This window comes from Electrona antarctica (assembly GCF_951216825.1).
Source record: "Electrona antarctica genome assembly, chromosome: 10".
In the NCBI taxonomy this organism is placed as follows: Eukaryota; Metazoa; Chordata; class Actinopteri; order Myctophiformes; family Myctophidae; genus Electrona; species Electrona antarctica.
The window spans coordinates 8,160,197-8,187,926 of NC_136791.1; positions in this window are offsets into that span (position 1 = coordinate 8,160,197).

The window sequence follows — 27,730 nt, forward strand, 5'->3', positions numbered from 1 at the left end:
CCCAGGGGTGAATTGGGGACAGGGAGGAACTCCTTATATTGTCAGCACACTCTATAGTAGGGAGGATTATCACAAAAAAACATAAAAAGAAAAGTGATATAAGTGAAATCACTGAAGATACCTTTAAGTTGACAATGCCACACATACAGTATGGAATTAACCCATTTTGGGCGGGAACCGCATTATGTTATAATTTAGCTATTGAAAAATAGGGCGCGCTACGAGCTTGTAGGTCTGCTATTTTTGAAAAATCGTGAAAATATTTATTTTAGAAAACTGGAGGATTTAGAAGATTTTTTTTTAATTTCGAGGTTAGGCCTAAATGGGTTAATCTGCCTCAATGATTTGTAAATGCTTTCTGCATGTTGACTTGCATCCTGAGTACACTGTCTGTCAGAACCAGACAGCCCTTATAAGGCCTTTACACACCGCTGCGTGGCGAATAAACTATTCCAAAATGCAAAATACACCAGTGCATATTTCTTATCAAAACTATTTTTCTTTCCTCTGTGGAAGCTCTGGAAAAATCACACCCTCTGTGTATATGGATCTTTATTGCCAGACACATTCGCAAGTACTAGGATTTACATGTCTTCACCAATCAATGCTAACTACTGTAGTGCGCTGTACATGACTGAATGAATGAATATATCAATTCTGGCCTGAATCGAGTGGAAGTCCACCTCTATTTGCACACATACAGCACAGCACACACACAGCACAGCACACATACAGCACAGCACACATCGCTAAAAGGTTCATTTTTTGGTCGGGCAGGGGGAAATGCTGATGGTTATATATACACGGCACTGAATCTATCGGGTGATTCATTAGGCTCCACTGACACCACATGTGCTTGTCCGAGATAAAGGGATTCCAGAGTGACAAGGGGGATTAAAGTGAGAAGTGAAAAATGAAAAGTCCAATATACTCTCTCTCTCTCTCTCTCTCTCTCTCTCTCTCTCTCTCTCTCTAGGTGAGGGGGTGTGGAGTGCAGGGGATTGAAGTATCATGACTTCTTCTGCAGAGGTGGTTGATGCCAGCTGCATGAGAGGATATACTAAACACCCTGGCATGCAGTGTCTGGAGTCCCAGTAGGTGGTTAAATATGGCTGTCATTAGTCAAACTTGCACATGTTCTAGACTGAGGGATGTCCCTGTGAATCCACATCAGGACTGCCACTTCCACGGTGGCAGTCAGTTTAATCTACTGCTTGTGTACAATGGTGGAAAGTAACCTTGCGCTTAATGGAGAACAATGCAAGTTGGCCCGACTCGACACCGGGCACTGCACTCCCTGTGGGGGTGTGGAACGCGTGTGTCGAATTTGAAGTCGGTGGGGCGAACGGTTCTCGAGTTACGTGGATTACAGACGTACAGACAGACATACAGAGATGTGGTGCATTTATAGATAAATTATGACAAAAGACAATTTACATAATGCAGGACCTTTTGCTGTGCGTGCTTGGACAGTGTAGCTAATTAAATGTAAGCCACTCAAGTCATCTGTGCTGTGAACAAAACAATTCCCCCAATTGAACACAAACACAGGTGGCTCAGTGGATCCAGAAACTGGAAAGAAACTGGACCCATACGTGTCCATTTGGTTCCATTTGTACACTCAGAGTTACAGTACCGTAAAAGTCCATTTGGATCCCTGGTGGTCCCTTAACCCGACGTTTGAAATTGCATTATAATAAGATTTTGCCAAATTCAGTATTAAGTCCAAACATAGGCTGCAAAACATCTATACTCGATCCCATCACAGTCCATGTATAGCAGCCTTTCTGAGAATAGACCACTGCTCCTGTCAGCTTTACGGAACATCCATATGGCTTAAAGTCTCAGGTCTACCTTCATGAATACGCAAAGATGGGCCACAATGACATGGACTGCCAAATGCAGAGCAATGGCCAGATCCCCTCAGCATCCTGTCCGACGATCAACAGCTCTCTAAACGGCCAGAAACCACACAGGAAGGAAACCCCACGTCTGTAAACAGTGTGACAGTGTTTCAGTCATCCAAGTGACTTGAGGACACACCAGCGTGTCCACACAGGAGAAAAACCTTTCCACTGTAAACATTGTGACAAGAATTTCAGTCAATTAACTCACCTGAAGTTACACCAGCGTATCCACACAGGAGAAAAACATTTTCAATGTAAACATTGTGACAAGAGTTTCAGGCAGTTAAGTCAGGGGTTTTCAACGTTTTTGGCCAGGGAAATGCTTTGGCAATGTATCGGGACCCCCGCCCCGCCCCCTCCCGACCCCCAATATAAATAAATTGACTGCTACAATAATCTTAATAAAAGAGACAATAAATAAATACTGAAACCAGATATAATCATTAGGGAAGGTGTATGCATGTACTATGTGTACTATATGTAAACTCTTAATTTCCATTTTCCAGCCATTCAGTTGCAAAAAAAATATGTTGGGGACCCCCCAAAATAATTTGACGACCCCCCGAGGGTTCGCGACCCACAGGTTGGGAACCCCTGAGTTAAGTAACCTGAAGACACACCAGCGTGTCCACACGGGAGAAAAACCTTACCACTGTAAACAGTGTAACAAGAATTTCCAACAGTCAGGTGACTTGAAGAAACACCAGCATATCCACACGGGAGAAAAACCTTACCACTGTAAACAGTGTAACAAGAATTTCCAACAGTCAGGTGACTTGAAGAAACACCTGCGTATCCACACGGGAGAAAGACCATACCACTGTAAACAGTGTAACAAGAACTTCACACACTTGCGTGACTTGAAGACACACCAGCGTGTCCACACGGGAGAAAAACCTTACCATGTGTAAACAGTGTAACAAGAATTTCCAACAGTCAGGTGACTTGAAGACACACCAGCATATCCACACGGGAGAAAGACCATACCACTGTAAACAGTGTAACAAGAACTTCACACACTTGCGTGACTTGAAGACACACCAGCATATCCACACGGGAGAAAGACCTTACCACTGTAAACAGTGTAACAAGAACTTCACACACTTGCGTGACTTGAAGACACACCAGCGTATCCACACGGGAGAAAAACCTTTCCACTGTAAACATTGTGACAAGAATTTCAGTCAATTAACTCACCTGAAGTTACACCTGCGTATCCACACTGGAGAAAGACCTTACCACTGTAAACATTGTGACAAGAGTTTCCGTGATTTAGGTTACATGAAGACACACTTTCATGTAAGACACAAGATTTCGGGTGTGACAGTACAGTACAGTGACAGTACAGTACAGTAGAGGGACCCCCTGGGTAACACGGTAACTCTGTCATTTCTCAACCGTTTCGGACGCGGGGAAGCTCGTCGTAACCGCCCGGACCCCTGGCCGTGTTCCTAGGGGTCTGGATGTTCCGGGGACCCCCCGGGAACCCCACATGGTAACTCTGTCATTTCTCGACGGTTTCGGACGCGGGGCAGCTCGCCGGAACCGGGCCGGCACCCTGGGCGCGTTCCTGTGGGTCTGGAAGTTCCGGGGACCCACGGGGACGCCCACATGGAGTTGCACCACTTACTTCACACGGGTGTGATTTTACAGTATTGTTGGCTATTAAATGAACAAAGCCTATAATGTTTCAAAGTCAGATGCAGGAGGTTGAGGCTTAATGTATACACAATCGTACAACAAAGTCACATTCCACATCTACAAGCGACACGTTGTTGAATTTGTAGATTATACCAATTTTCGGCGAGCGACTCTATTGTATGATGATATATAAATCGGGCTTGATTCTTGCGCCGCTTCTCCTCCCTGTGACGATAAAAAACACTTGGGGAACCCAGACAGACATCTTGCACATTACATTTATGGCCGTGCCCTTTTTTTTTGACGCCATGGGTAAAAGACCTTCAAGCACATTACCGTATTTTACAGCCCATCCGCCTAAGAAGTACTCAAACATGGTAGAGAGGAGAGATTTATGTCACTGATGCTACAGTACATTATGTTGTTCCAGGAGGCTGGTCGGACAAGTAATAGAGACATCTGCAGCTACAGTGCATTTTACATCAATATTAATGTATGTATAGGTACTGTACGCTCCTACCATGTATCAATATATTGTATTCCAAGGTTATTGATGGATGCTCTGTGTTGTTTAAAATAAGCACAGTGAGAGTCCTTGAAGGCCCCATCTAATTATTGAATCATGCCTTTTCACATAATCAATTTTGGCATTTTAATTAATTGCCTAAAGGGATACTTTTCCAGCTTTTTAATCATGCAATCATATGGGGATAAAATATATATATATTTGTTTTTATGTCCGGATATGCCCGTCCAGGACAGGCTTCTCAGACCCATTTGATGTGGTGTTAGGAACCCGTTGCGACCACATATGCCCTTGCTGACGTCGACCCCAGGCAGGGTTCGAACCCACAACCTTCCATGAAATGCATATGCTCTAACACATAAACACACACACACGCACGCGCGCGCGCGCACACACATATATATATATATATATATATATATATATATATATATATATATATATATATATATATATATATATATATATAAAGTACACATGTATTTTCCAAATACTGTACACATTTGAACTACATAGAGATTGAAACGGATCCACGGCGCTCTATCCATGTAGCCTTCAGCCCGTTTGTCTTAATAGCACGTGGAATGCTAAGGATGATCCAGTATCCATTTACTACTGTAGTGGCTCTCCCATCCCAGTAGTTTGCCCCTAGAGTAAAGCGGCTATGAATAATGAGACAAGGGCCCATGCATTAATGTAACAGCATGGCCCCTAAAGGTACTTGTGTTAGCGGGTGATTGTTTGCAGCCACTATGGGACTGTCAGTAAACATGTGCCCCCTGTAGCGTGGGCGCACATGAGCAGGAGCAGCTCCCTCGCCTGTACCCCACACACCCTGCAGTGCTGGGAGAACTATACTCCCATCATTTTTACCTTAGTAAAAGTATAGCACCCTATAGAAATACTCTTTTACAAGTATAAAAAGGCCCGTATTCAAAGGTTTCCTTGAGCAAAAGTGCAAAAGTATTGGCATCAAAATATACTTAAAGTAAATGTAGTTCGAAGATTGTTGATCTACAAGCTCTTCATGTGACCACCGCGCTCTGACTGTAGGTGGCGCTACCCGTTCAAAACATCAAAATAACGATAGTGGGTCGCACACACGAAGACTTAGCCCCTTAGATAGCACATTATAGCCCCTTAGATAGCACATTATGTAGACTTAGATAGTATTTTAAACAGACTTATAGCTTGTTACGTAGACAGCTCTAGAATTGAATTTTATGTAGTCATAGCACTTTATAGTACACATGTATAATATATTATATAGTATAGTATGTATAGTTTACATAGATACTCCACTGTTACGTTCTTAGTTTACGCATGATTCATGATAACTACTTTTTTATATATGTGATGTATGCCATGCTTAATGTAAATCGCTCTGGATTAAGAGCGCCTGCTAAATGCCTAAATTGTAAATTGTAAGACTTCAGCTCAAATTGTTTATTTCATATTTGAACAGGGACAAACGTTTGGGCTATCCAGCCTTCATCAGTGTGATCTACAAGCTCACAACATGTCGCATCCGTGAGCTGGAATACAAAACCGTACAATCACGCAGATTGTGAATATATGAATATATATATATGACTGTGAAACTGAAGACATATTTGATGAATTCACTGCTATAAGTGATATCTCTCATTTGCACAAAATACTTTATTTTTCACGTGTATTTTTGTGCACACCATATGTACATTTGATATTGCTTTTTTTGTTAATTGACAATTTCCTTTTCTTATAATAATTTCACACATTATTTTACACCTGTAAACTTGTGATAATGTTGACCTAAATACATTTTTAGTCATGCTTGTACACATAACAGCTGCACACGCTCACACATGCACATGTGTAATCTGAACAGTAACTAGTAATTACAGACGTAACATAATTGTAGTGGAGTAAAAGTAAAAGTACCTTAAAGTGCAGTTACCATCTGACACCCTGCCTCCTGGGACATTATGGATGAGTTTCTAACTAACCCCACAGCAGCCACGGTGGAGTTTAGACCCCCCCTGGCTATGAGTGATGTATGAGAAGCCTTGTGATATTCTGCGAGAGAAGAACACATCAACGTGAACATTATTGCTTATGGTTCACTGATATGATGAGACATACCGGTACGCTACATCACGAGATGAACACGGGTAGAGGATGGTGGAATTGGGGAATGAAACCTACCTCGGGGCCTACCAGTACCAGGGACATTTCCACACACTGCGATGCTGCAACATTCAAATTATTATAGACATGTTTTGACAGATGTAAACATTGACTATTCCCGTCGCGTTTAATTCTATTCCCCTGTCAATAATGTACGTAAGAAAAAAGAAAGAAAGAATGCAGACAAACATGTTAATTAGCAACTACTGAGGGCAACGGATGATTTTAATTGCTGGAAATTCATGCTGAAATGTATTATGTTGTAATTGGCATTCTCATAAACAGCAAATATGTTACTTCTTGGAAATGTATGTTAAACCTAACCTGACTCCGCCAGATGGGGCAGCATCTGAGGTTCCCCCCTCCTGCTCCCATCTGGGCTCCGGCCACCAAACGGCCTGGCCAATCAGCGGCAGCTAGAGGCGGGATCAAGGCATACACAGTGCTGGCTTGATCCCGCCTCTAGCTGCCGCTGATTGATCAAGTCTGCCTGAGAGTTCCCAGATGGGAGCAGGAGGGGGGGAACCCAGTGTACTCTCTGCTGCCCCATCTGGCGGAGACAGGTTATGTTAAACCTGCCTCGCCTCCAAAACATTGTAGAAACACGTGTTCAGCAGTGGAAGAAGTCAAACTCACCCACGCTATCCCTTAAACAAATACAATACACTTACTATCTACAGTATACTGTACATGCAGTATATACTGCTGCAAACCTTTAAAGATGGAGTGCCAGTTTTTTTTTACCAGTTTTTCATGTGTCTATGAGGTGACAGTACTTCATTAGACACCCTGGAGTCGTTTTTTATGTGCAATGGTGTATTAACTTTGTATTTAGGGTTTCATCCTGGAGGCTGAACCCTTGACAGTCAAACGGGCCAATGAAATAAACAGTAATATAGTGACATCACACTATCAGCCCCTCCCCTAACCCCTCCCCCTTTGTCATACAACTACAGCTGTGGGTGAGGCTTCAGTTCAGGTGGATCACCACCCATCACCACCCACCAGGCAAACCAGGCATACTTAATGAACTGGTGGGCGTGCCCACATAAAAGCATGATTTTAACAAATGCTGTACACTTTTTGGAAAAGGTTATTCCTCCTTATATAACAATAAGACCTGATGATCATGTTTTAGGGTGGAAAGAAATTGTGGCACTCCATCTTTAAATCCTGTGTTCACAACCGAGGAGATCCGCAATCCTCCTCTGATAATTATCTATTAGGTCACAACGTGACCGTATGTGTCACGTTCTGAGCTTATTTGCTATTTTGCTAATGTATCTCCGAGAATTGGTAACAAAATCAACTGGCAAAGACCTGAAATTAGCTTGAAATAGTTATTCCAACACACTACATTTCACAGCCCTTGGAAAAAAAAAGATTGATTTAGTAGTGCAATTCAAATGTCCATGAATTATTAAATGTGCAATGATGTTTAGCCAACATTTGCTAAATTATTCAGCTTAAAGTTTGGGAATGTTTCAATGACGATGGCAAAAATCTAAAAATAAAACCATTAAAGGGAAACTTCACCCTTTTTGCAAAAAAAATATATGTTAATGATTTAGAAGATTTAGAACACTTTCCTGGGGGTGTGTAATATGTGGTTTTAGATTTTAGCAGTGAGCCCAGTGTCTCTGATGTCATGGACACTTGATCCTTCCTGGACTACATGTTGTCATAGTCATAAAGTACAGACATGACATCATATACAGTAGCCCAGTGGCGTGCACAGATAGACACTAGGGGGTGCTAGAGCACCCCTGCCCTTTTGGCAATGTGCCCTTTCGTTACACTGTACAGTATGTGGACCATGGTAACATTGATCAATTCTTGATAAAAAGCTTCTAATATATTATTTAGGCCCCACAATCTATAAATCTCACACTATTAAGGCAACCGGCCGGTTCCACGCGCTGCACAAAGTGCCCCTCTAAATGTCTGTGCACGCCACTGCAGTAGCCTATAGCCCAGATAGCTGAGTGAATAATATTATAGACAAGATTTGAATTACTTTAGTAATTTCGTACTTCTTTTGCAGTTCATACAGGTTGGTCCTCCTAATTGAATATAGGAGCAGCTTTGCCTTCAACACACTTGTGAAGGCTTTATAGTATGCAAAGAAACACAACCCAGAGCACTGCTTTCGTGAACAACGGCCATACAAGCTACTGTGACACTCTCTCAGACATATTCATTATTTTATTGCAGTTAAAGCTCTTTATGTGCTTAGAAAGCATGAATGTCATGGACATGCAGGGTGTGCAGAGAAACTGTGTTAACCAGGGAGCGTGTTATTTTAAAAGCCAAACATTAAATAGAGAACAATAACAGAGATGGATGACAATCTGTTGATGAAATAAATCCTAATTCTTAGGTTTGTCATTAGAGTTCCAGACCAGTACCCAAAACGTTGCACATTGAGGTTGTTATGACAAAATGGCATGCACCCCGGGCACGGTGGCACAGTTGGTAGTGCTGTCGCCTCACAGCTAGAAGGTCCTGGGTTCGATTCCCGCTCGGGACGCTGTGGGCGCTGGCGGCGTGTCTCCTCCTCCGCGTCATCAGTGCCCATACCCGAGGCGGGGTTGGTGAAAGGGCCTTTCTGTGTGGAGTTTGCATGTTCTCCCCGTGTCCCCTAGGGTAGGTACCCTAGGGGACAAAACATGCAGTAATCCTGGTCTCTAAACTGCCTCCCCCTGGCTAGCCGGGGCGCCTGATGGAGGGGAAAGGAACTGGTTGGAATAACGTGTTCCTTCCACGCGCTACGTCCAACCAGGGAAACTCCCCCCTGTCAGGTGTAAAGGAGCAACTTGGCCACTCAGGCATGAAGGAAGCATGAGTTCAAGTCCGTTGCTCTCCCCAGGTTGGCGGAAGGTGTGTAGAGCCCAGGATCACATTAGATAATTGACACAGAGGTGAAAAATCTGTTACAAAATCGTGGGATAAAAATTATTAGAGAAAATAAAATGGCATGCACATTTGAATGTTTCAATTTGTAGTATTAATTTCATATACAATGGGAATAAACAACTTCCTTGAGTATCATTGAAACAAGCATTAACTAGTGACATTTAGTGTCTATTTTAAATTGCAGAAGCAAGTATTTGTGAGCATACTGCATGGAAGCATATATATATGTTAGCTGACCAAGAGACATCTTCTCGACCCTTGGGTAAGTGAGAAGTTAGGTTTTGTTCTGTTATAAGCCACGGGTAAGTACTAAAATGTGATTCAATAAATACCTCAACACTCTTGGTGTGCTTTTAGTGTGAGTGAAAATGACATTTTAAATATTAGCCCGTACTGTATTCCATTTAAATGAGACACGTGCCAGTTCAGAACGGCTTTAACCCAGTTTGGGCGGGAACCCCTTTTGGTGTTGGCATTATGTTATGCTTTAGCTATTGAAAAATAGCAGATCTACAAGCTCGTAGCGCGCCACCGAGTGGCGCGCTACGAGCTTGTAGGTCTGCTATTTTTGAAAAGTCGTGAAAATGTGGTGCAAATTTGGAATATATATTCTTTCAGAGTGAACATTTTTAACTCAAACAACATATTTTCAGGTGGGGATCGACGGAGAAATACATACATAATTCTGGGGCTCCTTGACATGAAATAGTTTGAGAACCACTGCCATAGAAACATAGTTTTTTCAGAAAACTGTCAAGATTTTGAAGACATTTTTTTTAATTTCGACGTCAGCCCAAAATTGGTTAAAAGAACAAAAATATACTCTCACGTTGAAAGGCTCCAGCTTTGAAAGGCCTGTCAGCAGATACTGTGCACAGAAAGTGACTTAGGGTGTCATTACCTCTCCTTCCTCACTGTCGCTGCCTTGCATACTGTACAGAATGTCTTAACCCATTCATGACTGAGACCAGATTTTTACAAAATAATGTCTTCTAAATCCTGTCAGTTTTCTGGAAAAAAAACCTATGTTTCCATATCAGTGGTTCTCAAACTATTTCATGTCAAGGAGTCAAGGACCCCAAAAGTTTTATGAAATTGCACCGCCGACCCCCATCTGAAAATATATTGTTCCAGGGACAACCACCCCCCCCCCCCCAGAAGCAAATATTTGAGTTAAAAACATTCCCTCTGAAATAATATCCAAAGACTTGCGGCACATTTTCACGATAAAATAAATATCAGATCTACAAGCTCGTAGCACAGCATGCTATGAGCTTGTAGATCTGCTATTTTTCAATACCTAAAGTAAAACATAATGCTTAAAACACCAAAAAGGGGTTCCCGTCGTGAATGTCTTAATCTCTACATTATGTCTGATGAAAAATACATGTTCTATCATTTATAATTCATGGAGTGAGCTTATACATATAGCTCCCAAGAGTTCTCATCTCATTGGAGAGGGAGCGGGGTGTTTATCCAAGTTATTCAAGGTAACTTGTGCAGGTTTTACAAATTATGCAGATATGTATGTACTGTACTGTATACATGTATGCATGTACTGTATGCACATGGACGTACGTACTTGCACATGCATGCACGCACAGTCGCACACGCATGGTGACATGCATGTGTCTGAAAACCAGTATCTGATGATTTTTAAAGGAGCATTCAGTGATTTGGAAAACCCCCCAGTCCGCCCCGGTATAACAAAATGTGCACATGCACGCTCTACAGTGGGGGGAAGTGCAACAGGCCAACAGCATGTGCACTAAGGCCCGCCCCCAGTCGATCTGATCCTGATTGGATGAAGGCTTTGCCACCCGCCACCAAAACTGAAACTAGGGTTTTTTGACCCCAGGGGCTCACTGGGGACAGGAAGGAACTCCTTATATGGTCAGCACACTCTATAGTAGGGAGGATTATCCAGAAAAAAATAAAAAATAAGTGATATTTGAATTAAGTAAAATCACTGAATATACCTTTAATTACCTGTATATCATTATTATTATTATTTTGCATTTCTGTTTTAGTAATCAGTGCGTGTGTGCTTTCTTGCGTGCGTGCGCAGCTGTATGTGTACAAGCATGACTAAATGTATTTGGGTCAACATTATTGTCACATCACAAGTTTACAGGTGTACAAGAATGGGTGAAAATGTTTCCCGTACAAGCTTCCATAAATTGCAGTTACAAGTTATATTATAAAGGAAATTGTCAAATAACGAAAAAGCAATATCAAATGTACATGAGCTGTGCAGCACCAAAATAAATGTAAAAAATATAGTCTTTTGTGCAAATGAGAGATATCACTTAGCAGTGAATACATCAAATATGTATTTAGTTTGTGGGCGATGGAGTATTATTTTCACAGTCATAATATTCATATATTCAGGATCTGCGTGTTTGCACGGTAAAATCCTCAGTGTTGATTTATCCATGCTTAACTGATTTCACGCCAGGTACAAATATACTCGTACCCCCCCAGCTATGGGACGTTATCTGCCAGCGGATCATCCGCGTTCACTTTAAGAGAAGGATTTTGCCGCCATCCGCGGCGTATGGCGGCACAGTTTGGTGCCGCCAAGAGGTGGACCCTCTTGTAAACAAGTGTAATGCTTTATTGGGTCGTCCACTCACAGTTAACAGTGTTTGTATTGAGTTGTGCTTGAAATGTACTGTAATTCTGCAAACTGTTAATAAATATTTCAATCAATCAATCAATCAAAGCTTACCTTCATAAATGCTAATGTTAGCTCGCACAGAAAGTATTAACTCTGAGAGTGTAGGCTACAAATGCAAATGCAAGCCCTCAAAGTAAAATTAACACTATGTTTTTTTTTCTTTTTGTACCGCGTGTTGTTTTGTCTCCTGAATGTCTGGCGCAGAGCCTCCACCTCAGGAGAGGCATGGAAAAGAGTAGGGAGCCCGTTTAGAATCGTACATTTGGGACGGAATTATACTGCAAGGCATTGTAGCAATTAGATAGATGAATGACCATGGGTTTTAACCCATTTTGACCTGAGATCAGATTCTAAAAATGTCTTCTATGTTTCTATGTCAGTGGTTCTTCGATTTTTCAAAAATAGCAGACCTACAAGCTCGTAGCTAAAGCATAACATAATGCTAACACCAAAAGGGGTTCCCGCCTAAAATGGGTTAATTAGAACACCGGGTACACATTCCACTTCATTATTCAACGGAACCCATGCAACTAATTCTGCTGGCCAACAGCAGCACGAAGCCTGCTGGCTGCTCCATCAGCACTCTGCCTCTTGATAAGAGCACCAGGGGTCTTCGAAAGGTGGTGACATAAAGGAGGAGTAATGTTATGTTCTGTCGTACGGACGGTAGCAGATCTACAAGCTCACAACATGCTGCATTTTGCAATGCGTTGTGAGCTTGTAGGTGGGCTATTTTCGAAGCGGTATAATATCCGGTCATACAACGAGTCACGACCAAGTATAAGTCAGGCTTTCATACTGTCATCAGGGGAGACATAATTCTTGAAGAAAACAATAAAGTGTTATAGATAGAGATATACACACTATGCTGCGGTTTCTGCAGGTGTAGGTGTTTCTGTAAGTTGTAAAAGCTATTTTTTTCCCCTTCTTGCAGTGAATACTTTATTTTTCTGGAGATTACCTGTTAATTGCGTATCACAACATATACAGTAGTAACACCTTAATTTCCCCTCAGGGATGGATAACCCATTTTGGGCAGGAACCCCTTTTGGTGTTAGCATTATGTTATGCTTTAGCTATTGAAAAATAGCAGATCTACAAGCTCATAGCGCGCCACCGAGTGGCGCGCTACGAGCTTGTAGATCTGCTATTTTTGAAACATCGAAGAACGACTGACACAGAAACATAGCTTTTTCAAAAAACTGTCAGGATGTAGAAGACATTTTTAGAATCTGATCTCAGGTCAAAATGGGATAAAGTACCTACTGTAACTACATGTCATGCCATCAGTTTGTATCAAGTGTGTATAGTTGTATACTGTACATGTCATGTATACATAAACAGTAGATTGATAGATAGTTGTGCAATGTCGAAAGCTGGGCGACTGTACATTTTTGGGCGACAGTACACCTACCTTTGTTCTCAAAAGCATTCTAGCAAAGGTAATTGAACAAAATGGTGAATTCATACAGACCAAATCATGGCAGCACCACATCATTGGGTCAGTATTATTTTAACCTTATTTGGGGGAGAACAGAACACTTGGTTCTAAATATACAGTTCACAAACTAGACGTATAGGTACTGTGCTGGACACTTACTTTTGTGTAATTATGAATAGACATTCCACCCAGAAATACCACCCTGCCCGTTTGTTTAAACATTCAGACATTTGCTTTTCTTCAGAATGCTTTGCTACTGTAGGTGCATTACATTAATCCATTCACACACCAAAGGCAGAGGAAACCTTGCAAAGCAACAACCTGCTTATCTGGAGCAGTTAGGGGCTCAGTGTCTTGTCTTGCTCAAGAACACTTCCGATACTAAAAAGGCCACGTCGCAATAAGCCACTGTTAGTAGATTAACATACTGTCAATGAGGAACTGCCGCTGCAAACAAAATGCTGAGATTTCCCGACAGTGTAGGGAGAGTTTTGTCTCAGAACTGTCTGTCTCAGATTTGTCTCTGGGGCGGCGGTGGCTCAGGGGTAGAGTGGCTGGATGGGAACCAATTCGAACCCGGGCTCCCCCAGAGTTAGTGTCGAAGTGTCCTTGAGCAAGACACTGAACACCTAATTGCTCCTGATGTGCTGGTTGGTGCCTTGCATGGTTTCCGCCGCCATCGGTGTATGAATGTGTGTGTGATTTTGGGTGAATTGATGCACAATCTATGTAAAGCGCCTTGGATAAAGGCGCTATATACCGTAAATGCACCATTTACCATTTAACAAGGAAGGTGTGTTGCTGGCAAACCTAACCTATGTTGGTATGCAACCATACTGTGTAAACCGTTAACGCTGTTTTTATCTCTGTGTTTTAGTTATTTTGCATCTGTTAACTTCCAGTATCTCCTCAATTGAGAATTCTATCAAATCATCAGAGAGAAGTCTGGCGTCTGAGTTTTATCCATGTTTGACAGGGCATAGTTCCTTATGCAGCGAGGACACTTGCGGTGACAGTTCAGCACCCTGTGGCCGGTGGCACTGCACTGATTGGTCAACTGCCATTTACCCCAACTAGGTGAGATATGGTGGCTGACCATTCATCGCATGCTTATCACCCTCTCTGTCCTTTTATCACCCCCCACCCACCACGGCAATTAAAGGCTAAGTATTAATGATAAACATCCGGCAGGATAATGGCTTATTCTTTACTCTGTAGAAGATAGGTTGTATCCATCACGGAATCACAGTCTACAGTTGACGAGTAGACGGCAGAGAGTGAGGTCAGTCTTCATTTAGATATGATGGGCTGGTGACCCTAACCCCACGCATTTACATACAGCAATGGACTTTTGCCAAGCTGCCTCTGCCTCAGTAATCCAGTAACCTAATGAAGTTACTTTAGAAAGTAATGCTACTTCTTACTAGTTCTACTAGCATACAGGTAGGAGGGCGGCCAATCAAGGCATTGGCATTAAGTCAATTCATGCTAACCCCACCCAGAGCCTGGTTTTGCACGTGGTCAACTCTGTTAAAGGGGAGTTTTCCTGTGGTTGTGCATACTTTGACTAATTTCCATTGGAGATTTGCGGTCCTTTCCTACTGTATGTATCTTCCAATTAGAGTTGTGTTGCATGCTGTGTACTGTATGTGTGTTTGCACTTGAGTCCACACACCAAAAGGTGCCAAACGTGTTCTTGTGCATGTCAGTCCAAGCAGGAAAATGTTCATGTCGTCACGTCTGCCGTACGGACGGACGCTCAATACAAAAAGCGAAGCAACAATACATTATTACATAGTCGCTCATCAAAACAGTCCATTGCATGTGGCTGACTATAAATCACAAGCGCATCGAGTGTCTAACCAATAACGCACTACGAAACTCCTGGAGGTGCAAGAACTACCAAACAAAGTTGTGATAAGACACTGGAGTTCATCTGATGTAATTTTGTTCTTATTGACCTAGCAGCCGAGCAGAGCGCGTGGACTGTGGGTGAGCATTGGGATTTTCCCTCTCATTGTTTGGAGATTAATTTGTGTTACAGTAGCTAGCTGGTGTAGTGCAATGAAGTAAGGCATGTGGTTCTAGTTCAAACAGTAACATAGTATACTAAGAATTGCCTTTTGCACTGTTCACCTCATTTTATAGACAACTACTTTATGTAATATCAACAACAGTAGATGGCACTGGCAGTAATTAGCTATAGGACCCGGTTGATGGCTTTTTAATTGCCCAGCAATGCACCACCATGATGAGGATCAATAAGGGTAGAGCCACCCTGTCCTCGTTGTAATGCACCACCATGATCAGGATCAATAAGGGTAGAGCCACCCTGTCCTCGTTGTTGCACCACCATGATGAGGATCAATAAGGGTACAGCCACCCTGTCCTATGCACCACCATGATGAGGATCAATAAGGGTACAGCCACCCTGTCCTCGTTGCACCACCATGATGAGGATCAATAAGGGTACAGCCACCCTGTCCTCGTTGCACCACCATGATGAGGATCAATAAGGGTACAGCCACCCTGTCCTCGTTGCACCACCATGATGAGGATCAATAAGGGTACAGCCACCCTGTCCTCGTTGTAATGCACCACCATGATGAGGATCAATAAGGGTAGAGCCACCCTGTCCTATGCACCACCATGATGAGGATCAATAAGGGTACAGCCACCCTGTCCTCGTTGTTGCAAACACAGCAAGCACTCCATTATGCCCAGCCCCACCTCCCCAATACTAACTAGATCTACAAGCCCACAAGGCGATCCAATGCGACGCGCTGTGGGCTTGCAGATCGGCTATTTCCGGCGTCAGACACTGTCGTACGAGGAAGTATGACGCATGCCGAAATGTGACAAGGCAGTTATACCCCCCCCCCCCCCCCAATGATGAGATGTACAGCTACCTTCACTTCCCTTCTAGTTTCCTCCGCTGGTTCTGTGTCAAACACAGACAGTTGTCGGTGTTGTCGACATACCCGCCTCTCCTGTTTCTGCACAAAATGGAAAACACAACAAGAAGAACGCTGAGGCAGCACCTTTCCCTGGGATTTTGTCTTCACTTTGCTTCTCTCGGCTCCAGTTGCCGTTTCTCTAAATTGCACACTGACCCCTATAGCTGTCCCCTGCATGCCCAATACACACAAGCACACCCACACAAAGACACATAAACGCGTGTGTGCGTGCGTGGACACACACACACACACACAGCGGTGCCGACTATGTGGGTGCGTCGGTGCTTGAGCACCCATGAAGAAAATAGGAACACAAATTAGCACCCCTGAGCTTCCCTCCCCCGTGACTGGGGTTTTGTCACACCTTTATGGGCTTTCAAATGCTACTATGGTGGCTTTTGTTTTAACCTGCCAGGTAGAGTAGAAAAGTTTCAGTACAGTAGCCTTTCTTTCTCACTTGTCTACAATGAAGTACCCAACGGAAGAAAAAACAACACATGTTATTTTCCTGCTGTGGCGGGGAGGGGGGGGCACCCATTACAGTTAAAAGAAATATTCGCCTCTGCACACAAACGTACACACACACACACACACACACACACACACACACACACACACACACACACACACACACACACACACACACACACACACACACACACACACACACACACACACACACGTCGCTCTCTCTTGTCCCCAAACAGCAAGGAAGGCCCATGGGATGTACACTGGTTAGTCGTGCACATGGGAGGCAATTTATGGCTCGTCGTCCACAGTTATCCACCTCCGCAGGTCAAGATCAGAGGCACCCAGTTGATGTAAAAAAACACCAAAGGGGAAGCTGTGAGTGCTACACGGGGGTTGTTAAAACAAAACGATGCTATCGGTCAGAGTTTTGACCTGAGGTCAAAATTCAAAAAAATGTCTTCTAAGTTTTCTGAAAAACCCTATTTTCGGTATCAGTGGTGCACAAACTATTTCATGTGAAGGAAGCCCAAACTTATGTAATTTGGCCGCCACCCCAATCTGGAAATATGTTGTTCCAGGGACCCCCCCCCCCCCAGAAGCAAAGATTTGAGATTAAATGTTCGCTGTGAAAGAATATATATTCAAAGATTTGCACCACATTTTCACGATTTTTCAAAAATAGCAGACCTACAAGCTCGTAGCGCGGCACTCGGTGCCGCGCTACGAGCTTGTAGATCTGCTATTTTTCAATAGCTTAAAGTATAACATATAGTCCTTAAAACAACAAAAGGGATTCCCGTCCTGAATGGGTTAACTTGGTAAAAAAAAGCAGACCTTTATTCGTGTCAGTTTCCACACACTCGGAGTTAAATGAACACGGCGTATTTTCCTGCGAGGGTGATGAGGAGAGGTCTCCTCCTCCCTGTGCCATGGGAACTGAGCAAACGTGTCGGAAGAAAATTGGATAAAACATGACTAAGAGTCTAAGCGACATGCTAGTGGCCCCTAGGGGCTGTTTACACTCCATGGGGCCAAAGAGCCATAAACCACGACATACACACACGCTGACTGATGAAACATCTGTCATCTGTCAACCTCTGAGCCCCTACTTTCACTATAGCGGGGCTGAAAACCATGCAGTGTTGATTTTGTCGATTAATACTACTAGCCCTTACCCGTTGTGAGATATTGCCCCCCCCCCCCCCCCCCGTGTGTGTGGCCGTGGGGGGTACTGCGCCCCGGGTGCGTTTTTAATTCACTAATAAATTCATTATTAATCTATAATTTGTTAAATTGAAAAAAGGGCTTCGTTAAGACCTCCATATTATTATGGTCAATGCCTGTGTGAAAAGTGGGAGTGATTGGTGCAGGCAGTGAGGAGCTACGGCGGTGTTTCTGACAGACAGACACCAGACACTCAGACACACAGACATTGACTGAATTATAGTATGATGATGATGATATGATGATGATAGTGTGATGATGATGATGATGATGATGACAAAGAAAATGTTCGTCGACTACCTTTTTTCACTGATGGAAACTAAATGGAAACGAAATGAAAACTGATCTATGATGACTAAAACTGAGACTAAATATATTGACAATTTCGTCAACAAATAAAAACTAGACTAAAATGTTAGGAAGGGACTAGTGGACAAGAGATCCAGTGTAAGACATTTTACACTTGGTTACATGCTGAAAATAGCAGATCATTACGACGGCATCAAGATCCACCAAAAAAACATTCCAGGTGACTAAAATGTGACTAAAACTAAATGAAAACTATTCAAGAGACTAAAATCAAAATTTGCTGTCAAAATCAAAACAGCTGAAAACCCCTCGTGATTTTATCCTGTCCCTGCACTGTAAAATCCTCTGTGTTCACTCAGAGTGTACAATCCACACTTTCAGAGCGAGTTACGTTAAGTTAAGGTGGCCTTACACTAGCCGATTTTTTTCAATCTGAAATCTGATAGCACCACACACTACAGGATAATCGGAGCGGGGCAGAGCAAATATCAAACATTCTTGATGTTGATCGGGCCGATCCCGATCGCGCTTTGAGCGGCCCCGAGCAGATCGATTGAGTCGGGCACCCCCCGAGCGTCAAAAAATGCCCGATTATCGGCTAGTGTAAGGCCACCTTTTCTGTAACAACCCACACTCATTTACATAATCAAAACCTGTCAAGAAAAAATAAATAGCCAAAAATGCCCACATGTTGCCTCGCAATACTAAACTTGTCAATTCGCAATTTTTAGAAGGTTTTGAACATTTTGGAAGTTTTTCAGCAATAATGACATGGCCGAAATAGGAATGCCAGGGTGAAAATGGTTAATGTTAATTGTTAATTCAGTTGTCGGCAGTATACTGTATGGCGCTGTATAGTACCTTAATTGTGAACAAGGTACATTTTAGAATCAGGCCTATCTGATTTCTATGGCTTCTGATGATGGGGAAGCATATTCTTTACAGTGCACAGTTTCACTGGGGGGATCACTTTAATAATAATAATAAAGCTTTATTTGTATAGCACCTTTTAAGAACCATGTCACAAAGTGCTTTAACAGAGAAACATATATAAAGACATAGCAAGGAGGCACACAATAGAATAAAATACATTGTCAATAATGCACAAAATCACAACAACAACAGAAGAAATCAATAAAAAATCACAAATCACAAGGGTAGGGGGTTGAATGCAGCTTTGTAAAAATTAGTCTTAAGGAGTGATTTAAAACGGGGCACAGACTCGGCAAGCCTGATCTCTAGGGGCAGGGCATTCCAGAGAGGCGGTGCACGGATAGCGAATGCCCGGTCGGTCGCCTACCGTTTTTTTTGCAGCCTGATTTTATTGAGAGAAGGGCTGTGCCGGATGATCGTATCTCGCGAGCTGACTCGTAGGGGTCGAGTAGGTCAGAGATGTAAGATGGAGCAAGTCCGGATCTAGCTTTGAAAGTGAATAAAAGTATTTTAAAATTGGTTCTGTATGAGACAGGCAGACAATGTAGGGTGTACTTTCTAACAGTGACAGATGTTCATCAGTCAGCGTGTGTGTGTGTTCTGGGGGTAAAACATAGTACTCACATAGGTTCTTATTGGCTTTTAAAAGTAGTATCTCTTTTATTTTATTGTAGTAGTAATTCAGTTGGGTTGGGAAGCGGCCAGCGGGCGGTGTCAATGATTGATGGTTGGGGTAGGAGGAGGTTCTATTAAAAACAATACCTGAAAGAAAGAATGAAAGAATGAAAGAAAGAAAAAAAGGGAAAGAAATGAACTTGAACTACTGTAGTTCATTTTCGGGAGACTTAGTTAAAAATTCTGTAAATGACTAGACTGGAACTTGTAGTGTGTGTGTGTGTGTGTGTGTGTGTGTGTGTGTGTGTGTGTGTGTGTGTGTGTGTGTGTGTGTGTGTGTGTGTGTGTGTGTGTGTGTGTGTGTGTGTGTGTGTGTGTGTGTGTGTGTGTGTGTGTGTGTGTGTGTGGGTACACACTAGAGACCTGCGGATGAGCTTTTTTGTCACCCGCATCCGCGTGTGCATATTAATAATCCGCCCGTTATCCGACCACATTAATTAGCCTAATTATTCCAATTCATATATCCGCAACCACCCGCGGGTGGTTGCGGATTTGCGAAATAATTTTGCCATTAATTTATTTCCCGCATTATTTCACCCACGGTTTATCCAATATTAATTTATAATATATTTGAATGACCCAAATCCACCCCAAACTGCGGTTAACCGTGGCTAAATCCGCCACCCGCAGGTCTCTAGTACACACACACGTAACCAAATGGACCCTTATTGGTGCATTTGGTTGCATTTGTACCCTCTCAGAGTTTAGCACTGTGTATTTGCCCGTGTGGTCTCTGTAGGAGCTGCAGGTTGATGTTGGCATTGACTAAAGAGGTTGTCATATAGTCCCTTATGGCCTGGGCTGCGTGCTGTGACAGTCATCCCAAGGGTCATATAGTCCCTTATGGCCTGGGCTGCGTGCTGTGACAGTCATCCCAAGGGTTTTCCATGTCACCTGCACTTTGATAAACACTTTGATAAACACTAGCAGTGGTTCCCAAACTTTTTCATGTCAAGGAGCCCCAAATTGACACTAATTAGCCCACGGACCCCCATTTGAAAAGATATGCCAGGGACCCCCCATAAGAGAAGATTTGTATGGCTCTAGTCTAGCAGTGACTCTCAACCTGTTTCATTTCAAGGACCCCCAGTTTGACATGCATATTAGTCTACGGTCCCCCGTGTAATGGCAATTCTATCTCTGAGACCCCAATTTATATTGTAAAATCAATGTTAATTTAGCGTACAATGTTAATTTAGTGTACATTTGTACACTCTCAGAGTTACAGACCCATAAGGGTCTATTATGGTTCCAAACTATCATTTAGCTGGGGACCCACTGGAACTCGCTCAAGGACCCCTGGGGGTCCCCGGACCCCACTTTGAGAACCACTGTTATAAGACATAGCAGCGGTGGACATTTTGTGGTGCCACGGATAGAAAACCTATAATGTGTTTTTTTTTTTATATAGATTTTTGAAGATATTTAGAGACAGGTCGAAATTAAAATAGGGATACCCCTGGAGGAAATGTATGTGTCCTGATATAAAATACCATCACCCTCCCTGTGAATGAAAATAAAAATCCAGTCCCCTCCCCAGGTGATTAAACAAAAAGGAATCACCCTCCCCTATTAATTAATATCACATTTACCTGAGTATTATTTATTCCTAACTTTAATCTGCTAGCGTTTGTGAGAAAATAAAGTGACCGCAAAAATCGCGGTATTTTATTATCAAAATTGGATCACCCTCCCTTGGACTCGAAATAAAATTAGCTCACCCTCCCTCTGACAAAAATTAAAAAGACATGGCCCTCCCCTATTTTCCTCCAGGGCCCCCTTTTCTAAATTTAGATAGGTTAAATTATTGTACGCCTGGAAAGACACCCACTGCACCCAGGCTATTTGAAAAACTAAAAAGGGCATTTACTAGAGGTTCGGTCCGCAATATGCGACCCTCCCATCTAGAGTTCGTGCCCGACGCTGACTCGTGGTTTGTTTATGGTTTTGTTGTCATAGTGACACCACGGTGGTGGTTTGTTATGTGGTTGAGTCAGAATGACGTCAGAGGTCCACCCGCCCGCAAGCCGGACCACCGTCCATTTTAATATGTGATCTATTAAAGATGGTGGCTCCATCTGAACCTGACTCTGCTCTATGTAGTTTTGTTTGTGTCCATGAATATGTTCTGTTTCCTAAAAGAAAGAAAGAAAGAAAGACATTGGAGTCAGATCTACATGGAAATGAGATGTGAACCGAGTGTCCAACCTTTTTTCAAAGTGGGCCATATTTAAAAATATGTAATACCTTAGGGACGAATGCATCTCCTGACATATGTGCAGTACCTTTGGACCATAACAAAGCCACGTACAACTTCATCACATTACAATACATTTACTTAACTACAGTGCAAATATCATCATAATAAAATTTTGGCAGATGAGCGCCACACTGTATGTGCAGTTTCTACACCATTTTAAATAGAATGAAAGTAGCCTTTCTTTAACATCATGAGAAAGAAACTAACCTTGTGGAGAGCCATAAATAATACATGTTAGGAAGGAAGCCGAGGGCCATATAATATAAAATCTGCCCACCAGTGCCACTATTGGCCCCCGGGCCAGACTGTAGACAAGTCTGTTCTAAAACAATGAAAGGTACTGTGTGATGTTTGAGGAGTGGGCTTTTAGCCCAGGGCCATGAAGTCAAACACAGCAAAAATCCTTGGTGCTCATCTAACTCAGAGAGTGTACAAATGTAATCAAAAGGAACCGCATACCAAGGCACTTTAAGTACAACTATAACTATAAAGATGTCGTTCTAATCGTTCTAACTCAAGTGGATGGCCACACCATAACTATAACAAAGACAATGGCGAAACAATGAGGTTCGAGTTATCGTTGTAGTTATAGAGTGCTTGGTGTGAACGGCCCTCAAGGGTCCATTTGGTTACAAGTGGATAAATGAAACTATGTATACAGTAGGAACCTGATAGGAAATGGACTTGTCTTGCTATTCGTTGTTGTTGTTTTATCTGGCGGTGAAACAGCATATAGGAAAATGACCAGTGTATCCCAAGAAAAATAACACATTTTGACCTTGTCCTGGAAAAATACACTGCTCGCTCCCTGACCCCACACTGCTGGAAGCCACTGACCTGGAAACAGCTAAATAAAGACGGTCACCAAAGCCCAACCTGCAGGAGACAGCCTGAGGCCTGGAGGACACACAGCTGCCTGCCTGCCTGGGAGACATGACATTGAGAACATTGCAGGGGAAATACTTGGAAAAGTCTTCATTTTACTCCCTTCATTTTATTGTGGTATTGGACCACAATGTAGAAGTACCCATGTAGCAAATTATAGACCTGCATTCAGAACTGTACTTGGGTATACGACATGCAACGGTATTGGCATCAAAGTAGCAAACGTACAATTTGGCATTGTGCATAACGGCCCTTTTCACAATAATGTTATTGGATTGTAATTAGCATAATGCATTACATGTGTTGTTGTGCTCACCACTTTAACGTTGCAGCTGGTAAAGGTGGGTCAGATTTATACCTGCTGCCTGGTAGAGGACCTACTGTATAAAAAAATACATGTATTAGTTCATGTATGTTTTGTAGTAATAAAAGCTGCAAAGTATCTACAGACGTAATTGAAGCTGTCAAATAATTGTAGTGAGGAAAAGAAAAAGTACATTTGCCTGAATTGCCTCTGTGATGTAGTGCATTAGAAGCATAAAAAAACCCCCAAAATGTTTAAGTAACCTACAGTACAGAATTACATTTAATCACTGGATATGATCCTTTCAAAAATAACTAATTACCTTTTTCCCCCCCCTCATGAACATTTCTATATGGTGCCAATTAATCTGGAAAGCTGACGGAACTAAGAAGAAGAAGAAAAATAAATATGTGACATTGATCGTGGGATATTAAATATTGACCTAGGAATTATGACAAATACTATAGAGGCAGAAAATGAATTATATTTGAAAAGAGCATATTTTAATTTGGTGAACAAACCAAATTCTACCCACTGGCACTAATCAATCAGTTGTTCGTCGTCGTCGTCATCATCAACATCATCAACATCAACATCATCATCATCATCATCATCATCATCATCATCATCATCACGACCATCACTACCGCAACAGATAATCACCAGCTCCATCTAGCAGGCAATGAAAATGTGACTCGTGTGCAAATGAGATTCAGAGCTGGCTGACAGAATAAATCAAGGGAATATGCTCTTCAGATAAGAAAAGAACGCGTTTCTGTGGTCTATTTGCATCATGGCCTGGTTTGCACTGGTACTTAACTCTAAAGTTGGTTGCCACACGAGGGATTGAAGGCATGCATTGCACATTTCAATTAAAAGCATCCAAAACCATGGGTCTTACCGGCTTACATTATTGTCCACAAAATGGACAACTATTGCCTATTTATTTCCAGTTGTCATAATAATGGAAGCTTTTGTGCTTTTATGTATGTAGATATTATCAAAAATCATGTTTATTTAAAATTATTTAATACGGTAGAAAAATAATAACTAGAAAACATTGTTCCTGCAGAAACAATGTGGGCTCGCTTCAAGCCTTAAAATAGTAGTTTACAAAGTAGCCTTAAAATTCAGTTTGACTTGTTATATCTCAGATTGGGAGCACCTATTTTGGAGCTTGTACAAAGGTTTTACTCAAATGTATAGAAAGCACATAACATGTCACATTGTAGATCGGCTTTATATTAATTGGTGTATTAATAATAAAATCTTCAAAGTAAAAAGTCAAATACTGTCATTGGAGTAGAGTAGAAGTAACCAAAAAATGGAAAGTAAAGTAAAAGTACCTCAAAATTGTACTGTGCATTGTAAGCACTTGTATAGGCTAGTACTTGGTACTTGGTGATCACCATTGATCGAGCATCCAACGACTAGATCACCTGCTGTACTAATTGCTAGAGTGTTAACATTAATGGTCATAACTCAAAATTACACATCACACAAGCTTAGATCTTTGGATTCAATCGGAGAGCAGACCCGTGCAAACTTGGTGATGTAATCCGGGGGGTTGGCATCTCCTTCTGCAATGTACTCCTTGTTGTTTTGCGCATGAGCACTGCCTTTCACTTCCTTGTTTGCGGCTCTAAAATAATGGCTCGTATCTCCTAATCTAGGGAACTCTCCATGGTTTTCACCAGATGGGCAATGTTCTGTCTTCATTTCTGACTTCAGCATGCCTCTCGTTTGGAATATTAACGATCCTAGAGAGACTTTAGCGTCACCAGCGCGAAGTAAGAATGGAAGATTATGGCTCCCGGTTTTGGGGGGCGAACGGAAGGCGGAAGGCTTATCAGAGTAAAATCTGCCATATCTGCTGGCACTCTAGCGCCTATATTTTGAAATATGCTGGCGCATCCGTTGTGTTAACAGGCCACGCATGTGTCTTAACCGGCAACGCATGTGCGCCCCAACTCGGACGGGGCTGAGTCGGCTAAGCTGAAGTTAAATTTTGTTAAACAGAGCCGAAGGAGGCGTCTACCTTTCTATGTCTAGAGAGAGGGGAGCTGAGAGAGACAGGGGGAGAGAAGGTAGGGATTGGGTATGTCAGTTCCCCCGAACAGGTATGGACTAGTGCCCTATAATTTGTAGATAAAATAAGGAACAATACTAATTTTACATCCTCATCCATATTCTTAGAAGTCATATTAACAAGCCCTCATATGAAAAGGGGCATAAGAAACTGTCACCTTGATGTTACCATTGCAGTCTTTCAGAGTCCGGTCTCGGAGGACAAGTGCTAAGCAAAACATCATTATGTGAGCAGCAATGTACCAGTAATAAACCCAAACAGCACCGAAAGGTTGAAGTTGTCAACACATGATAAATGGCACCTATGCATCCTGAATGCGCTTGGTGCCCTTGCCATGTCGACTTCCTCTCCTGAGGGGGGCTCTCTACTGCTGAGTTTGGCCTGGAGCTCAGACCTCAGCCCCTCGACTCTGGGCCCAGCAGAGACAGGATATAGAGCTGAGGCAGCCTGCCTGAAAGTACCTTGTCCTTTCTCATTCATTTAAAAACATGCTTCGCCCATTTTGAACTAACATCGTTTTGATGTGAGATACCACTGGTTCTCATATACGGAGATCACCAGGGGTCCAAATGGACCTTAACTCTTAATCACGTGATTCCATTTGTACACTGTCAGAATTAAATGATATTAACACTGTCCCCAGTGTTAATATCATTTAATTCTGACAGTGGCTTTTACAGTGACTATGGGTTCCCAGAGATAATTATGTTACCCTCTGTACCCTCCTTTTTGATGAATTCTTTTTTGATGAATTCCTGTTCTGTCTATAGAAGTGTCTATTTGTACGTCTCTAAATGTTTTGATGATTTGAACATGGTGGACCCTGTTGGAAACAAGTGTAATGCTTAATTGGGTCGTCCACTCACAGTTAACAGCCTTTGTATTGAGTTTGTGCTTGAAATGTACTGTAATTCTGCAAACTGTTAATAAATTCTTCAATCAATCAATCAAACCCTCTGTACCCTCTGTGTATTTCTACGTGAAATGTTGACGTCACAAAATGATGTCAAATGCATCGAGCGTACGGACATCAAATCAAACGTTATTTATTTTTGAAGGATATTTATAACAAACATGGTTGACTGAAGTGCTATACAAGTTAATAATGAATGCAATTTATATATCGCTTTTCTAATCTAAACAAAGCTGCTTTACAAAACAAGTAAAAAACTAAATTCACAATTACAAACTTCAGCAAAACAGCAGCAAACTAGAAAAAGTGCCCTTCCGGGCACAGGTCTCCACCAGGAGGATAGGAGTGTGTGTGATGTTTGGCAAAATGTTTAGGAGGATGTTTTTTTTATTTGTTTTTGCAACAATTTTCTTCATTTTGTTGAGGAAATGCAGAGCCAGATCACTCATAGCATCTCTGAGGATAGAATTCTGGATGAGCAGGACATGTGCAGCATTTTGTAGAAAACGTGCCACTCCTGAAAACTTTGGAAGGCAATCTTAGCCAATCAGTGTACAATCTGAGAAATCCAACAGACTCGTCTTGATCACATGACTACAGAGATCATGTGTACCGACTGCCATTTCTTCATACGCCTTTGATGGCAATTGGATGATTTGAGGCATTTTGTTCCAAAAATGTGTTTTGCAAAAATCAACCTGTTGTTGGCGCTATAACAGGCCAATGTGAAAAGGGTGGGATATATTCCTCAGCCTAGTAAGAAAATGTGTGAAAGATTTCACGTAAATTGCATGCTGCGTTCATGATTTGAGGCTATTGTTCAAAACGGGGCAATCTTGCAAACTGTGAAAGCCAATTATAGCCAATTAGGATGGAATATGAAATATCAGACAGATCCGACTTGAGCACATGACCATAGAGATACTGTGTAACGATTTGTGAGATTTTTGGACAGAATCTGGAGGAGTAATATCAAAAAATGTGTTTTACAAAAGTCGGCCTCCTGGTGGCGCTATAAAAGGCAGATGCGGAAAATGCAGGTCAAAGGTTTGTCCTTGGCCTCTAGGGAGTGTGCATGCAACGTTTCACGCAGATCGGTGCAGTTTTAGGTAAAAATTGTGAAAAGCTGCCTCATGGTGGTGCTATAACAGGCCGTTCTGGAAAATGTGGGGCAGAGGTTCATCGTCAGCATCCAGGGAGTGTGTGTGCAAAGTTTGGCATCGGCCGGGTTAGCGGTGCCGGAGATTAGCTGTACACAGACGGACGGAAGGAAGGACGGACGGACGGACACACACACACACGGACGGAGTGCAAAACATACTCTCTCCCCATCCTTCGGCCTGGTGGAGACAATAAGGTGAAAGCAAAAAGCACAACAGAAACACAGATAAAAGGCAAATGGTTGCTACATGGCCAGGAGGGTCAACTAG